The sequence below is a fragment of the Sorghum bicolor genome, chromosome 6 (genome assembly GCF_000003195.3).
Source record: "Sorghum bicolor cultivar BTx623 chromosome 6, Sorghum_bicolor_NCBIv3, whole genome shotgun sequence".
Lineage (NCBI taxonomy): Eukaryota > Viridiplantae > Streptophyta > Magnoliopsida > Poales > Poaceae > Sorghum > Sorghum bicolor.
In genome coordinates, this window is record NC_012875.2 from 4733054 (window position 1) to 4752447 (window position 19394).

Genomic DNA, 19394 nt, shown 5'->3' on the forward strand with positions numbered 1-19394 from the left:
GAGAATGACCTGTCAATTTCTGTAGGTAATTCTTATGCTAGATATTATTCAAAAAATATGAAATATGTTGATACTTTTCCATGTGCAAAATATTTTCCATGATTTATGCTTAGTGTTTTTGTCATTTTTGTGTAGGTTATGATAGAGGTCCAAATGCATTGAAAATTTTATGGTAGGCTAATGTTAGAAATGTGGAAGCTACTATAACGTTTATAGAATTTATTGAGTACTAGAAGTATATGTTGCTATTATAGCCTAGTATTATTAAGTAAATAATTAATTGCTTTGTGAGAAATAGAATGTAATTGGAATAGTTTGGTGTATCTTTAAAGCATTGCAAAGCATGCTGGTGTGATGTGATGAAGTGTTGTGATGTTTAGATAGAAGTTGTAGTAGTAGGAGAGAATGCAGTAGATGACATGTGCTTATAATACATATTATTGGATGACGTTGACTACCTTGTAGAAAAAACCTGATAATTGTTCCTTGCATTGTACTATCCCCCAACTAGAGAGGAGATATGGACATACTCAAGTTACTTAAGTAATCATGATCATTCATGTTGACCATCTACCTCCTCATGCACCATGTGCATACATCGTTTGATTATTCACTTAAGCATATGCATCATACAGGCTCGCAGGAGACCGAAGTGGTGATCGAGCCCAAGGAGCCAGAAGTGGTGGAGCAGGAGGCCACCAAGGTGGAAGAGCAGGAAGAAGAACTGTAGAAGTGTCCAGACCATTAGCCTAGCTCGTTTGAGAAAGGCAAGCTCCAAGCATTCTAGGTCTCCCTCTAATTATGCTAACATATTACATGATGGTTCTATTATTGCATTAAGTTATAGGAATTGCTTGCAATAGTTGATGCATCAATTATCCCTTGGAATACCACCTTTTCCACATACCTTGTCCTATTTAGTGTAGGCTCGGAATTAATGCTTATTTTTGCTTAGTCCGGTAGATGTCGGGTGATTCCCTGTCACTTCTGAGCTATAGGTGGACACCAAAAAGGGGTTGGCAATATGTTTGTTGTCATGGTTTGTAATCAAGTGTTGAGAAATAAGATGAAACTGAGCAGAGCTTTATGGGGGTTTTAGACCATAGTGGTTCTATCTGTGTCGATTAAGGAGCGATCGTTGATGGCCCTCTTATCATGTTGAACGCATGTCCCACATTTAACTGGGTGGATAACTCCTTGCGATCATGAAGCCAGGATGCTAGTTGGGCCAAGAATTGACATGACATACACACCATATTGAAGTTGGTTGAGGAGGCCATGAGGGTACGATGGTGAGACCAAGGTGCATCATGGAGCCTGTCGAACCTGCAACTAGACCAGAATGGTGCGCTCAGTGACCAAAGTGACCCCAACGGGAGAAGCATGGTTTGTGTGGGAAATAAATCACTAGCTGGTTAGGAATTGATTCAAATCGCCATTGCTCCTGCATAGTGAGCACTTGACTTAAGCTTTGTCATCGTAGCAATGCTTATGGAACCCTAGATGGTTATGTTAGAAATGCTACATCTAAATTAGTACTACTGTTGTATTGAATGAAGTGATTTCTATAGTATAGGCGCTAATCTAGATAACAGGTTAATAAATATTATTTGAGCTAAATAACTAAAAAGTTACTCACTAGGTGACCTAAGATTTTATGCAAAAAGATGTGTCAAGCTAGCCTACTATAAAGCCTTACATGATCCTTGGTGTCATTTATTTCTGTTTTAAGATGGGTAAGTCTAGTTGAGTACATTCTCATACTCAGGTCTTTGTTCCCGTGTTGTTTTGTAGATGGCCAAAGGTACTATAGGTACTGCATTAACTGCCTCTACCCGGCTGTGGGTGATGCATAGACTAAGTGCATGGTCACTCTACCTTACCTTTTGTTGTTGCGGGAATGATCAGACTCTAACACTATATTGAACTAAGTGTGTGTGGTTTGAAAACTATTTGCTTCCGCTATCACTTAAGACTTGGTATTGTAATAACTTTATTTGAACTCTGATGTTATTGACTTATTTGTAAAAAATCATGTAATGTATGCATGACAACCGCTTAACTTATTACGATCTTGGTTGTATGTTTGAAAAGTTTGAGATCCTTTGAGATTTCACAGACTACTAGGATTATATGGGCTTAAGTCCGATGGTTCGACTATGAAAGTGGTCACTATTACACATAATCTCTACTAATTTGGCCGATTTTGTTATAGAGGGGGCTTCGGTTATATAGGCTAGTGGGATTAACTTGAACCTTTGGATCAAACCGACCTGAATCGACAGATGAGATGCAATCCTTGAGGTGGTGGCAGATCATCGTGGAAACCTATTGCTAGGTGGGACCAACCTAGGTTGGCCGACCCAGAGGCTAGGGTGGCTGTTCTAGCTTAATATTAGGTGGGCCCTGCCTTCGATGGCACGCCTTGTCATGTCTTCTATAATCTTCTAAACTTGGTTTCGTGGTGAAATATGCTTTTTAGGCCGACATCCTCCATATCTTTCACTATTTTCTGGATACATCCCTAGAAAACAGTGATAAACCAAAACTTGTGGAACTCGGTTAGATAACCCCCTATTCTATATTGACATTTTATTATATTAATCCTTTTCTTGTTTGCTTGATGGTTTATAATTGATGTTAGTGACCATCAATAAGCTCTCCCATGCTCAACCTTTGCTAGTCTCTTAGCAAAGCTAAACTTAGCAATGGATCAGGAGTTGCTACAATGCTTTTATGCCTCAAGTACACATGCATTCAAATAAAAATTCTCCTCTCGATAGACTATTCTGACTTTCAAACTTACCCATATTACCTTCAATCATGGGGCTTATAGCTGTCACTTGGGTCTTGAGCAATTGAAAGACAGAACAATCAAGTCGAGCACTATGTCTCAAGCTCTTAGATGAACCATTATTCTGGAGTTTCTATAAGTTTTCTAAATAAAACTTAGAGATTCCTTTGTATGACTCTCTCAAGTCTCTCAATATGTGGTATTTGTGGATCCTTACCAAGGCAATAATGATATTATGCCTTCTCTCTCGCTCATCCAACAACTAATAAAGCTTATGTGGAGTTCATAGGAGGGGAGACAATGCATACATACTTACAACGCATATTTTATAAAGTCAAACAATGGATCCAGAGAAACAAGTCATACAATCAAATCAAGATGTGCATGTGTGTGGAATATATGTGGAGTGGTGTATGTGGTGGATATGGCTATGGATGGTGTAAATGGTGGCAAGAGTGAAAGCAAGGTTGGAACCTAACTCTACTTTGCTCCTTGAAAACATATATCTTTGTTGGAATTTGAAAACACTTACTAGAGAACAGGGCTATCTTATTTATTTTTCTTTCTCTCTTGGACATTTGTCCATTTTTTCCAATACTACCCTTTTTTTATTTCTTCTTCTTCTCCTCTTTTTTCAAATAACTTCCGCATATCCTTTGCCTCTTTTGCAACAAAACTTTGAGAGATAGCAACAAGAACTTGGAGCATTTATTTGGTGGTTTTAGGGTGATTTGTTAGATGGAAATCTATCAAGCATGTTTTTGGTGTTCACTCATAGTGTAGGAGTAGAACATTTTTGGGTGGATCTAAATGGAGGGCATGTGAAAGGTCCTAATATGGCTAGTTGAATAGCCAATTTAAAAATTCTACAAACTCACTAGAGCAAGAGGTTAGTAAATAACAAAGGGAAGCTTTTTTCTCTAACTCTAATGGGGTGTTTGCAAGCCACCTAACCAACAATTCTAGTTACTATAATCACTAGGCACACAAGAACTATGTCTCTACTTATACTAGAGAGCTACCTAAAGTTTCTATACAAGTAAGTAAGCTACTCTAGTTTGCAGAAATGTAAAAGAGAGGGTTTGATCTTTATATCGCCGCGTAGAGGGGATGAACCAATCACAATAACATGAAATCCAATCACCGGGATAAATCCAATGAACAATCATAATGGAGACACACAATTTTCTCCCAAGGTTCACGTGCTTGCCGGCACGCTATGTCGCCGCTGTGTCGACCAACACTTGGTGGTTCGGTGGCTAAGAGGTGTAGCATGAACCTCATCCTCACTAGGAGACCACAAGAACCTACCCACAAGTGAGGTAGCTCAATGACACAAGCAATCCACTAAAGTTGTCTTTGGCTCTCCACCTGGGTAGGCATAAAACCACTCACAATCACCAAGAGATGGCCACGAACAATCACCAAGTCGTGCCAATGCTCCTCCGCTACTCCAAGCCATCTAGGTGGTGGCAACCACCATGAGTAACAAGAAAACCACTGCCAAATCGACCCCCAAGTGCCACTAGATGCAATCACTCAAGTAAATGCACTTAGAATCACTCCTAGTCTCACAAAGATGGTTAATCTATGAAGGAGATGAGTTAGAGGTGTTTCTCTAGGCTCACAAGGATGTCAAAGGTGCTAGAATGCCAATAGGGTGAGCCCTAAGCTAGCCAAATGCTATTTATAGACACTCTAAACAAGTAGAGCCATTGGCTCTCTTACTGCACAGAAAACAGGGGCATCGAATGTGCAGATGGTTAGCCATCGGACGCTGAAACCCAGCGTCCGATGCTCATGATAGCCACGTGTCTAGCTTTTGAATATCCCGCATCGATCTCTAATGGTTACTTAAACATTCGAGTTCACAGGTTCAAACCATCGGATGTGTCAGGTGGTATGCACTGAACGTGCCCCGCAGCACCAAACGCTACTCAAGGAGCATTGCAAGTAGGTAGGGTCGTCGACCGCGTCCGAGGCACCCTCACCGAATGCTCCCTGGTGTCCCACGCTTTTTGTTAGAAATGTTCACTTGCATACTTGCTGACATCACACTTCATCGAATGCAGGAACAGTGCGCAGGCCGTGTCCAACGCTCACCTGTTGGACCCTCCGATGCATACTTCTCCCTAGCGCTGCTCAGACACTATACACTGGACGCTAGGCCACCGTCCGATGCCTCAGCAGCCAGTTGTCGGTGAGTGTTTCTCCAGTGAAAAACACTCCCGTGACTTCTCCAAATTTTCTACCAGTGCAATAAAAAATATGCATTTTATTTTCCCAAAAACGCCGAATCCAAACATTTTCTTCGAAGGAGTTAAGTAAGCTCACTAGGTTCTAAATGCATACATATGAACAATGACACCTAGTGGCACTTGATAACCGCTTAGCCAAAGAATTCCCCTCTTTATAGTATGACTATCTATCCTAAATGAGATCACACCCTCTAAGGTGTCTTGATCACCAGAACCAAAACCTGAAGCAATACCTTTGCCTTGATCTCCATTGGATTTTGTTTTTCTCTTTCTTCTTTCCAAGTTGAGCACTTGATCATCTTGTGGTCATCAGCATCATCACCATGATCATCTCTTGCTCCATCACTTAGCATGTACCAACCTCATCTAATCTATACACACTTAGCATGGAGGGTAGTACTTTGGGTTTCATCAATTATCCATAACTAAACTAGGGCTTTCAGCATGTTGTTGCATACTTCTAGTGTAGAAGTGCATCTTGCAAAATTGGAAGTTAAAATCATCACTAGACAATTTATCCTCATAAGAAATTTGAGATTGTTGACTTTCTTCTTTACTCAGAGGCTTTTGGGGTCTTGATGGTTTGGGATTAATGGCTAAACCTTAGGATTGAAGTTGTTGTGATTTAGCTATCAAAACATCCTCTACTTGTTCGAAAGATGATTTCTGCCCTTTCTCAAAAACTCTACTAGTGAAGGGAGTCTGTGCACTAACTCTATCAAGTATAGCCCATTGCTTCAATAATAGACAAATGAAGGAAAGCTCCTACTGAGGCTACATCAAGGGATACCCTAGATTTCTTGCTAAGACCTATGTAAAAATATTGAAAAAGAACCAGGTCTAAAATAGAAAGCTCTGGGCCAGTATTGATGAGGTCATTAAAATGATCCTAGGATATGCCAAGAGATTCTTGTTCTAGTTGCCAAAAAGTCAAAACCAATTTCTGAAGGCTAACTACCTTAGAGATTGGAAAGAAATGTAAATAAATTATGAGCACCACATTTCCTAATCTCCTTACACACTCCCTACAATCTGATCATAACACTTTTTAGCTTTTCCCCTTAAAGAGAACAGAAAAAGCTTCCATCTTAAAGGTCTCATCAGACATGCCAACGATACACAAGCATGTTCCTCAAACTTTCATAGGTGTGAGTGTGGGTTTGCATCACCTTCTTCTAAGAAGGATTGTCCCCAAACCATGTTTATAAACATGGATGCAGCTCAGAGCCAGATGCTAAGATAGGCTCTATAAATGGTGGTGGCCCTAGGCTTGCGCTCGTGGGTTTAGTAAATTAGCGTACAAGAATGGAATTTAAAGCATCCATAAGGATGAACACAAAAAGAATAAAAAGAAAGAGATAAAATAGGAAAGACATAAAAGTACAATACGAGGTTAAGCTAGGATCAAAGTTATCTTTGCTACCGTTTTCCCCGGCAATGACGCTAGAAATGCTAGTTGGTATAAACCAAATGCACAGAAGAAATATAAGTATCCGCAAGCGCACATATTATATACCTATGTAGCACTTCACCTGGGAGTATTTCAGAGTATCATTATTTATATTTTACCACAGGGAAGACGTGTGATACTAACTAAGTCTATACTTAACCCCTGAGAAAGCAAAGAGGATGAAGATGATAGCGACAATAAAGGAGGTCACTAGGGTCGTCTAGTTCTAACCTTATAAGCTATGTTTATTACTACTCAGGCTGGGGACATTACTTAAGAGAAAGCACCATATAATATAAGTTTAACTTGGCAACCGCATCCTACGTACCACTATAGACGGGAGTTGGACTATATAAGAATCAACAAGGCTATAAAGTCACCCTCGTGAACTACCACCGATCCGAAATGTAGGGTGCATCCACAAGCAACCTAGGTCGAAGCACAGGCCTACACCTAGAATTACATCCTTAATCTACAGGGTCCTATAGACTAAAGCACTCAAAAGAATTGAGAACTAGAAGAATAATAATAACAATGAACTTACTTAAATTAGAAGTTGAATACCAAAAGACTCTCAAAAGCAAGCTCTAGGGGTACTAGAACTTGATCCCATAGGTACAAGCCAAAGAGGAGCCACCAATAGGCTAGAGCTTCCCCCAACTCTTCCCCAACACTCTATCTCTCTATCTCTAAATATGACTACTCCTAATCTCTTGTGGACTACAAGACTAAACTTCTCTCAAAGCTTCTCTTGATTCTCTCTAGAAACTCTTGATGTAGAAGTAGAATTAGGGTTTCAACCCAAAGGAGAATGCTCTAATCTGAGGAAGGGGGCTCAGCTTATATAGTTCGGTGGGATGAATGTGGACCTTCGGATCAAACCAACTTGAATCAATGGATGAGATGCAATCCTTGAGGCGATGGAAGATTATTGTGTGAAACCTGCTGCTATGTAGGACCAATCCACGTCGACCGACCTAGAGGCTAGGGCATCCGACCTGGTTTAGTACCAGGTGGGCTTCTCCTTTGGTGCCTTCTCATGTCTTCTAGAATCTTCTAATCTTGGTGTCACGGTGAAATATGCTTTTTAGCCTGACGTCCTCCATATCTTTGGCTATTTTTCCAGATACATCCCTAGAAAACAGTGATAAACCAAAACCTATGAAATTCTATTAGACACCCCCCTATTCTATATTGATATTTTATTATATTAATCCATTTCTTATTTGGTTGATGGTTTATAATTGATGTTAGTGACCATCAACAATGGCTATGACTATTCCTGATGTGGTTGTGAAGGGTGCGAATGTAGTAGTCTGATACATACTTTTGAAATTTTAGGGACTTATTTAATTTGTCAATAAAAAGGACAAGGACAAGTATTTAATTATTTTATAAGCGCTAGACTAAAATGTAAAGTTTCAGACTTCAAATAATTACAAACTTAGGGGCATTTTTGAAAAGTCACCTTCTTCCTCATTTGGATCGTGGTCGTGGCTGCTGTGAGGTAAAAAGATGATGGTGCCACAGGTAAGATGTTTGAAGTGGCACAATAGAGAGAAATGGGAAAAACCTATTTACTACCTTAGGGATTCTTAAACTAGGGATGCTCTACCTCCACTTAAGCTAGCAAGATGGTATTAATTGACATGTCAACTAATGGGACTAAACATTAAACAGTATTCGTAAACATAAACAAATGGGTGTTTAAAGAGATTATATAATGGGATTTACAGAGATTATATACTTTTCAATATCCTTACAATTTTTTGTTAAATTCATTTAAAATGTTTGAATATCATTTTGAAATTGTGTCAGTAAACTCCATCTTCTAGTTTAAACTGTTGGGTAGTGTAGCATGGGGACAGAAGAATGGTGAGTACATAAAAATGCACTATGCAAGTGTCGGAAAGTTGGACCCGAGGCTTAAAACAAGAAAAGGCTTGTGCTGGTTTACTCAAGCACATAAGCAACTCATTCTATATTCATAACACCCTAGTTCCATATTCTTTACTCATGAGTCGTAATTTTTTGACTCACACTAAGCATTGCAAATTTGTTCAATAGGGATTGTACTGCAAAGCCATTACAAAGTCCCACCATGTCTATTTTACACCTACCACTAAGGACCCTACTACTAATTGGGAGCAAACTCCACTGCAGAAATCCCCTCATGTGCCACATAAGTTATCCCGATATAGCAAAACTTGGAGGAAAAACAAATTAATTGGCTAGGGCTAGTCCATCCAAACATCATGGTAATGCTGTTAAGCTAAGTTACATGCTCCAAGAATTGGACCTTAGAATCTAGAGAAAGAGCTAGCACCAACCTAAGAAACAAATATAGAAAAACAAAAAAACCATCTTACCAAACCGCCCATCTTGCTCACATAACATAATCACCATGTTGGTAAAAACATTACCAACCCACACTTGCGTAGACCATTAATCAAAATTAACATAAAACCTCTCCAACACAAGATTGCAAGCTAAGCATGAATCTACCCAAACCAACTCCAGTTTCAAGGATGATATATCAAGTCTAGTAATCCCTAACATAGGATTCAAGTTTGCACTCATCATACAATCTAAATGTCTAACTATACTAACCAAAAATAAACTGCAACTATGATCCAAGACACTTGCCACATAACGTTGTTCAAACCTTTCTTCTGAATCAATGTAACACCCTAAAATTTCCTTCTTTTAAAATAGTTGAATGTTATTATTGAGTTAATTTTGTGAGCACTAAAATATAGGGAAAATAAATAAATTTTGGGAAAATAAAAATTACTATAATTTTAGAAACACGTTGATGCATTCATGCTGCACATTTATTTATATGATGTGTGGTTTTGGAAAAAAAATTGAATTCAAATTCAAATTGAAATTGAGCTTTGAAAATGTGTTTGAAAAAGAAAAGGCAATCCTATCCCCTCCTTTTCTCGTCTGCCTGGCCCAACTACTCCCGACCCATGCGCCCTTCCCTTCTCTCATTGCTGGGCTGGCCCAGTCCACAGCCAGGGGCAACTGCTAACCCATCTCCCTACTCCCTCTTTCGCTGACAGCGCTGGCCTACCCGTCAGATCCATCTCCTTCCTCCAACCGCCTCCGTCTCTCTTAGGAAGCCGCAATTGCACGTCCCGCTCCCCACCTTCTCCCCCACGTGCCCCCCGCGCCTCACTCTCTTTTGAACATCATTAGCCAGAGCAGTAACCCTGCCCCTCATTTTGCCCTCTCCCCGCTCCCTGTCCTGCTCCCGCTCTCACTCAAAGCTCTCAAAGAACCGCCACCGGAGCTCAAGATCCGGTGAACTCCATTTACATCGCTCAGTTGCCTTGGCACCGCCATTGAGTACCTAGGTGAGCTCGCCTCCTTCTCCTCTTCCTCCCCATCCCTCTCCCGCATCGAACGGTGCTTCGTAAGTCTATTTTCCCAGGAGTTCCGGCAAGGTTGGCCATGGTGCCGCCGCGAACCACCGCATTGGTAGCTCCTCTGGCCGTAAAAATCCTCAGGATGGAATCGCCTCGTCCTCCTCTCTCTTGGTGCTCGTGGCTTGGGAAACCATACACAGCAGACCCCGAACCAATCGCTTTGGCGAGCTCCACACCGCCGTTCATGGCGCCGCCATCATCCCTTCCAACAACGACAGTCGCACCCCTCTTCTCCCTCCTCTCTCTCTCAACTTTTCCCTAATCTCAGCCGTCTATCTTCAATCTGACGGCCACAATCACTTGATACCCCTTCGCAGGTCTTTTTGTAAAAGAGACCTCCGACTTTTGGTCAATCACACCCGCAGTCCTCGGCCAGCGAGATTTCTAGGATTTTCCTAATTTATTTAAATTCATTTAGTCTTTGCAGTAATTACAGTTCTGCCACTGCATTGTTTTGCTTATAAAATCATCGTTTTAGCTCTAATTTGATCCGTTCAAGTTGCATTAGTTTAGTAATTTCATAAGCTTCGTGTTTGTACCACTTTTGTATAGGTTTACCCCTGTTAGATTTCGTAGATAAATACGGGTCCGTAGATTGCTTTCGAAGTCCCGTTTAATGCGTAACTTTCACGTCGTAAGTCTGTTTTCCGTGAATTTCACATTGACATGAACGTAGTAGCATGTAGATGATTTTGGAAAACTTTTATTTAAATTTATTTACTGCTGGTGTACTGTTCTAACTTTAGGAATTGTTCTCTTGCATGACTGTCTTGGTATGCGTGATGATTGTGATGTGTTGATCGAGCCCAGACGGTGAGGAGCATTTCGGGAGTCCGTAGTTCTTCGGGGACCAGCAGGAGTTCGTGAACCAAGGCAAGTATAGCATGGGCTTACCTTGATGTCCTATTCATCTGAAGCATTTCACACTGCATGTGTATAATATTGCAAACTATAAGGACATCCTAGTTGTTGATGACAAGTACCTTGTTTCCTAGGGGTTTTTATTGCATATGGGTAGAAGTGATAGTGTTCTAACTCTAATTACATATATGATCTGAAACTAGTTATGAACCATGGTTAATTGATTAAAACATGATTTTGGTAAATAGAACATAGGGCTATGGTACACATGACCGTTGGTCATGTTGTTCTAGACCCTCCGTAAGGACTTATCTGTCGGCAAAAACTGGGACTTATAGTGCAACTGGGAGAGTCACATGGCTCTGGCTTTAGCTCAGTAATAGGATCTTTTCTAACTCATTAGAGGTTACCCGAAAGGGTGCAAGAGGGGTTGCCACTTTGGGGGTAGTTCTGGCCCTGTTTCCATGAGTATAGCCGCGATGGAAATGGGCCATAGAAAAGGGGGTTTTTCTACATCTGCCTACTGAGGAAACCTCGCGGCCCTAACTAGTTAGAATAGGCCTATGGAAGGCTACATAGTATACGCTGCCCGCTCACCTTGGTAGTTTGGGGGTCGATGGACCTCAGGCATATGGGCAACACGACTCACGGTGAAAGTGCACAACCTCTGCAGAGTGTATAACTGTTATAACAGTCGTGCTCACGGTCACGAGCGGCCTGGAAAACTCACAGAATAACTGGTTACTAATGATTTGTGGTACATGATGATGTTTAATTAATGGGACTTAATGACTTACTATGGTTCTAACAACTGATCATATGGGATATTTGGGAGCTTAAGCATAACCTAATAATAATTAATGATAAAATACTGACTACTAAAATGGTGATGCAGTAAACCTAGTCTAGCCTATTTGAGCCTCATAAATCCTCATGCTATGCTTGTGGAGTACAAGATGTACACACACTTTGTGGGGGTATAAACCCCTATACCCTTATGGCTAGACTTGGGCCAGGAGGCTTGGCTCATTACGAGACAAGTTCAGGGCTTGATCCGACAGCTTGGAGTTTCGTGCAAGGGAGCAAGACGTGGAGATCAAGCAGGGTTCTAGTTGGTTAGAATAGGAATTGATATCGAACCATCTATGGCAATTGTAACCGACTAGGATTAGTTTCCAGATCTGTAACCCTGCCCTCCGGACTATATAAGGAGAGGCAAGGGACCCCCCTAGGACATCATTATTCTCTCAACACAAATCAATACAACCAGACGCAGGACGTAGGTATTACGCCAACTCGGCGGCCAAACCTGGATAAAAAGCTTGTCCGCGTCTTGCGTCACCATCGAGTTCGTAGTTTGCGCACCGTCTACCGATAAACTACTACCGTGGGTATACCCCAAGGTAGACTGCCGACTAGCTTTCGTCGACAGTGGCGCGCCAGGTAGGGGGTGTGCATACAACTTCTCTGACGAACAAGATGGTCATCGTTCCAGCTTCCGCGACCGTGCCCGAAGGCCTCACGTGCACCGTCGGCCAGATCACGTGGACGACGCACGGCGGCGGTCTCACGACCACGGTTTCGGAAGGAACCCAGATCCAATCTGGGATGACGACGACGTCGACTCCGACCACACGGATGCTGGTACCGAGCACCCGACCACCACTCCCATGCTACGAGGGAAAGAAGATCGACGGCTTGGATCTTCTCCGAGCACTTGATCGCGCTGATTCCAAGCTTCTCGAAGCTTCCCAACTAGTAGATGGGATCTTACGTCGACCTGATCAAGCCGCACCAGCAGATTTTTTCAACTCCTACCGGCCAACTCGTGTCGTCACACACGAACAGCCGGGGGCGACTCTGACGATAACCTCCACCCCCTCGGGATGGTCCATCAAGATCAAGGCTGATCCGGAAGAAGGGTATCCTTGCGGTCTGAACAACTTGGCCTCTCTCTACTCACGGCACGTCCAGTCCCTTTTCAACGAGGCGGGTTGGCTGCCAAAGTGGAACGGTCGACCAGCTCGTCACCACGTCAACATGGTGGCGGTCCAAGAACTACGGGACGGCCAGGCTTCCAGCACAAATTCGAGCACTGGTTCTGTTCCCACTGAAGTCATAAACTCCGAGGACGAGAACTATGATCTGGATTTGCCTCCATATCCTCCGGGTTTCTCTCGTTTCCCGGTCTTCCCACCTCGGCGAGGAGATATCGTTCTCAACGTCAGTGCCGACGAGCCGGCTGTTGATGGAGAAACAGACGAGCAGAGGCAGCTCCGCGAGCAGTGCAACGCCGACCGTGCCCGACGACGCGCAGACCAGGAACGCCAACTCCCGCCGCATAGTCTCAGCGACGCTTTCGACATGGTCGGGGACCAGCCAGTCTACAAAACACCAAGCGCCAATGTGGCTGTCGCCATGGCCAATTTAGATCGACTCCCTGACACTCCCGAGTGCCAGGGCGTCCGATCTAGAGTTCGAGCACATCTGATCGCCGCTATGGGACAAACAGCCACTCTGCTCAAAAGAGTCCAAGCCGTCTCTTATACAGAGGCCTCCTCCGACCAGACCCACCGCAGCCGGACCTCACCACAGCCCAGCGAACACCGCCGCGACCGTTCCCCCAACGATCATCGAAAAGACTCACGGCGTGCTGATGGCGGTCGGGATACTGGCGGTCGCCGCGACCAGAATCACGGGCGTGGTCAGGAAGTAAACTAGCACAGGGATCTTCGATACAACATCCCTCCCAAAGATGCCCGAGACCGCATCAACAGGCGTGCCACGAAGAGAGAAGTCCACGAAAACCTACGTCGTATCGAATATGATGCAACACACGGACCCCCGGGCCTGAGGCAGTTCTCCTCACACCTCCGCCAGGTCGTGTGGCCCCACAATTTCAAGCTCGAGAAACTCAAAAAATACAACGGCAAGGAAAATCCAGAGAACTGGATCACTCTTTACGAGATCGCCGTCCGATCAGCAGCAGGAGACGAGCACGTCATGGCCAACTACTTCCCAGTAGTCCTCGACCAGGCTGGTCACCAGTGGCTCCTTGGCCTGCCTGAGGACTCCTTCGACTCTTGGGAAGAGCTACGCCAGGCTTTCATCGACAATTTTATCGCCACATGCGAGCCGCGTGGAAACAAGTACGACCTCGAAAGGATAAGGGACAGGAAAAACGAGCCTCTGCGCGATTACATCCGACGATTCTCAGATATGCGCCTTAAGATCCCGAAGATTTCCCATGACGAGGCCATATCTGCTTTCATCAAGGGGCTTCGCTTCCATGAAGCACTAAGGAACAAGCTGTTGCGCAAAAGGCCAACAACGATGGCCGAGCTCCTCGCCACGGCTAAAAATTACGCCGACGCCGACGACGCAGAAAAACTCATCCGGGACGATGCGAGAGGTCCCGACCAGCCTCCCCGGCGAGATGATAGTCGTGGTCGTTTCGACAACAGGAACCACCACCGCCCCGACAACCGTGATCACAGGGAAGGTTGGGACAGGCGGCGCGACAATCGCGATGATTTCAGAGGAAAGCGTCCCCGCGACCATGATCACGAAGTAAATACAGTCAAGCGTCCCAACGGGCGGCAGGACTACCAAGAAGACTACAACAAAACGTTGAAGGAACCATGCTAGCTGCATCCAAAGTCCAACCATACCATGGAAGAGTGCCGCATCCTCAAAAACATCTATATGCGGCGGGCCGCCCAAGACGACTCCGCCAAGAAGAATGGGAAGCAAGACGGGCGCGACCACGAAGACGAGGACCAAGATAGGGACCCACGACACCAGTATGTCAGTCCCACCGACGTGGTCCACTCCATCTTCGGGGGCAAGGTCTCCATCGAATCTAAGCGAGAAAGAAAGCTCCTAAAAAGAGCCTGCCTCAACATAGACAGCTCGGATGGCCTGATCGCAGACCCGAAATTCCCCCCGTGGTCACACAGAGAGATCTCCTTTAGCAGGAAGGATCAGTGGGCCGCTATCCCTGAACCAGGTCGTTTCCCTCTAATCTTGGACTCTTGCATCAACACATCAGATTCGAGCGGGTGCTCGTGGACGGAGGAAGCTCCATTGACATCCTTTTCCGTAACAGCCTGCCCGCTCTCAAGTTATCTCCAGCACAGCTAAAACCCTACGATGCTCAATTCTGGGGAGTCCTGCCCGGCCAGAGTTCAGTGCCTCTCGGACAGATAACATTGCCTGTCCAATTCAGCACGTCCGACCACTTCCGAACAGAGTTCGTCAACTTTGTGGTCGCTGACTTTGATGGGACTTACCACGCTATACTGGGCCGACCATCGCTGACAAAATTCATGGCAGTGCCGCATTACTCGTACCTGGTCCTTAAAATGCCTACGGAGAAGGGCGTCCTGACCGTCAGAGGCAATGTCTACACTGCATATACTTGTGAGGAGGAGAGCTTCAAGATCACCGAAGCAATTGATCTCTCAATCCGCATGGCAGAAACAGCAACCCAAGCTGCACAGCTACCTCCCGACCAGCTCCGACTACCCGAGCAGGAGACCGCCAGGAAGCATTCAAAGTCCAAGGAACACAAGGAAGTGCAGCTGGTCAAAGGCAGCCCCGAGAAGACGGCCCTCATCGGGGCCCACCTGGACCCTAAATAGGAAGACACGCTCGTCAGGTTTCTAAGGGACGATGTAAGCGTTTTCGCATGGAAACCCGCAGACATGCCCGGCGTCCCGTGAAACCTGATCGAGCACTCCTTAAATGTCTCGAAGACCGCAAGACCCATCAAGCAAAAGCTGCGACGGTTCGCTCGTGACAAAAAGGAGGCTATTAGTATAGAAATAACACGGCTTCTAGCAGCCGGATTCATAAAAGAAGTATATCATCCCGATTGGCTTGCCAATCCGGTTCTTGTACGCAAAAAGAATAATGAATGGAGAATGTGCGTTGATTACACTGATCTCAATAAACACTGTCCTGAAGATCCTTTTGGTCTCCCTCGCATCGACGAGGTGGTCGACTCAACGGCCGGATGCGAACTCCTTTCTTTTCTAGATTGCTACTCTGGTTATCACCAGATCTCGCTAAAGGAAGACGATCAGATCAAAACATCTTTCATTACTCCTTTCGGTGCATATTGCTACACGACCATGTCCTTTGGACTCAAAAACGCCGGGGCCACCTATCAAAGGGCCATCCAGCAATGCCTCCACGACGAGATTCGTGACGACCTCGTCGAGGCTTATGTAGACGACGTCGTCGTCAAAACAAGGGATGCCAACACCCTAATCGACAACTTAGACCGAACCTTCAAAGCACTAAACAAGTATAAGTGGAAGCTCAATCCCAAAAAGTGCATCTTTGGGGTCTCCTCCGGTCTACTGCTCGGCAACATCGTCAGCCGCGACGGCATACGGCCGAATCCCTCAAAAGTCAAAGCAGTGCTCGATGTGTGACCACCCAAGAATGTCAAAGACATTCAAAAGCTTACCGGTTGCATGGCCGCCCTCAGCCGCTTCATCTCCCGACTAGGAGAAAAAGGCCTACCCTTCTTCAAACTCTTAAAGGCGTCGGAAAAATTTTCCTGGACAGAGGAAGCTGACGCTGCATTCACCCAGCTCAAGACTTTCCTCACCTCGCCGCCCGTTCTCACAGCGCCTTAGCCTAATGAAGACCTACTTCTTTACATCGCAGCAACCGACAGGGTTGTCTCCACGGCAATAGTGGCCGAACGAGACGAGCCAGGCCACGTCTACAAGGTCTAGAGACCCGTTTACTTCATAAGCGAAGTCTTAAACAAGTCCAAGGCCAGATATCTGCAAATACAGAAGCTCATATATGCCATTCTAATAACGTCAAGGAAGCTAAAGCACTACTTCGACGGCCATAGAGTCTTGGTAACCACCAGTTTCCCTCTTGGGGATATTCTGCGCAATAAAGACGCCAACGGCAGAATCGTAAAATGGGCAATGGAATTATGCCCATTCTCCCTGGAATTCCAGAGTCGCACCACAGTCAAATCTCAGGCCCTGGTCGATTTCATTGCAGAATGGACGGATCTCAACGAACCTCCCGTTCCCGACGTTTCCGACCACTGGTCGATGTTCTTCGACGGGTCCTTAAACATCAGCGGTGCCGGCGCTGGGATACTTTTTGTGTCGCCTAACAAGGACAGACTGCGTTACGTCCTTAGGCTCCTCTTTCCGGCATCAAACAACGTCGCCGAGTACGAAGCATGCCTGCACGGCATACGACTAGCCGTTGAGTTAGGAGTCAAACGCCTCTATGTCTATGGCGACTCCGCTTTGGTTATCAACCAGCTCAACAAGGAATGGGACGCAACCCACGAGAAGATGGATCTCTATTGCAAAGAAATTCGCAAGTGTGAAACCAACTTCTACGGCATAGAATACACCCACGTGGTCCGGGATAAGAACCAAGCAGCAGATGCGTTGTCAAAGTTAGGGTCATCTCGGGCCCAGATCCCGCGAGGTGTTTTCGTCCAGGACATCCATGAGCCAAGCGTGGGCACAGGCCTGGTCGAAAAGAAACCCATGGAGGCAATGCTTATAGACGACACTACTCCGACAACCAGTGGCCGTGATTGGCGCACCCTGTTCATCAAATATATAACGGATGGGCCAGGCTCTCAGGACAAAACAGAGAACGAACGCCTCATTCGACGGTCAAAGAATTATATACTGGTGGACGGCAAACTTATGCGAAAAAACGCAAGTTCTGAAGTGCTGCTTAAATGCATATCCCAAGATGATGGCATCAAGCTCCTAGATGACATACATGCTGGATCCTGCGGCAATCATGCCGCCTCCAGAACGCTGGTCGGGAAAGCTTTCCGAGCAGGTTTTTACTGGCCAACCGCGGTCCACGACGCAGAAAAACTGGTCCGACACTGCGAGGGATGTCAGTTCTTTGCCAAAAGAACCCACGTACCTGCTCATGAGATTCAAACTATCCCGTCGTCTTGGCCTTTCGCCTGCTGGGGGCTCGACATGATCGGGCCATTTAAACCGGCCCCGGGCAACTTCAAGTTCGTCTTCGTATTAATTGACAAATTCTCAAAATGGATCGAATACATGCCATTGGTCAAAGCAACCTCTGAAAAGGCTGTGGAATTCCTCAACCAAATCATACACAGATTCGGTATCCCAAACAGTATAATCACCGACTTGGGCACTCAGTTCACTGGCACTACATTTTGGGACTTCTGCGATGACAGAGGCATAGTCATAAAGTACGTGTCAGTAGCTCACCCACGGGCAAATGGCCAAGTCGAGTGTTGACGGTTCTTAAGTATTAATTTTAATTATCAAATAAACAAGAGAAAGGACCAATATGCAACCAACACCTAGAATTAGGGTTTGATCTGACAGAATTCCACGAGTTTTGTTGTTTATCTGTTTCTGCAGGGGGTTATCAGGAAATAAGGAAGAAAGGCCCACATGTCGGGATTACATAGAGATATCAACGCACCGCACGATTTTCTACCATCTAGAAGACTCCAGAAGCCACGGGAAGAAGACGGAGGCCGAAAGGGGCCACCCTGGTGACCTGGGCGCCCGCCCCCTGCTGGATGCAGATAAGGACTCTCTTCGCACGGGATATTCCACCGACCTATTGGATCAAGAAAAACATAGTACCACCTCGCCTACCGACCCAAAAACGCATAGAAGGGAAGGACTATATAAGGAGACCCCCTGGCCCCTGGAGAGGACATGAAGAAATTATCATAGAGACTGAGGGGTGCCCTCGAAGGAAAACCTCTTCTCTAATTAATATTTCTTTTTAGGCTTAGCAACCAATGTAAGGTAGAAATAGATCTTCTAGTTTCTACTAGATTGAGAGAGATAGAGTGGAGGTGTAGATTGGAGGAAGCCCGGCCTGTCGGTGTCTACTCCAAGCTTGTACCTGCGGGATCAAGTTCTCCTAACCCGAAGCTTGCTCCTAGGATTCTTCAGTATTTCGACTTCTAAATTCTAGTAAGTTCTTGTTTTATTGTTCTTATGGTTTATGAGTTTACTTTAATCTCTTCGCGTAGAGTTTAGAGTAATCATTGCTGGCGTAAACGTGGTGTTTAGGCTGGGGTACTCATAGATATTCCCTGACTAAGCTGGACCGTGGTAGTAGCGAGGAACGTGACAATTCCGAGTTACCTTTGTAGATCACATCTCGTTAGCAGGAAGGATAGGGTTTATAGGTGCGGGTTGAACATCCTTTGTGGTGTCTAGATTCCGTTAGCCTCCCCATTAGAACAATAGATTATCCTTACCAAGATTAGAAGGAGACTACGTTTGCAGTCTTCTCTATTTATCACTCACATCGAAAGACATTCTTTGTGCCTAAAAGGTTAGTAGTAATAGACCGGTTAGTCAGATGCACTCTTTCTCCTAGTGGTAAAAAAATAAATACGATACTCTGGATAATTTCCCGGGTGAAGTGCTCACCGATATCCGTGCGCTTGCGGATCAATTCCTTATTGCGTTCCCAAATATCAACATCGAGCGTGCGAACGGAATGATCATCGACACCCTAAAGAAAAGGCTGTACACCAAGAACGACAGAACACCTGGTCGATGGATGAAAGAATTACCAGC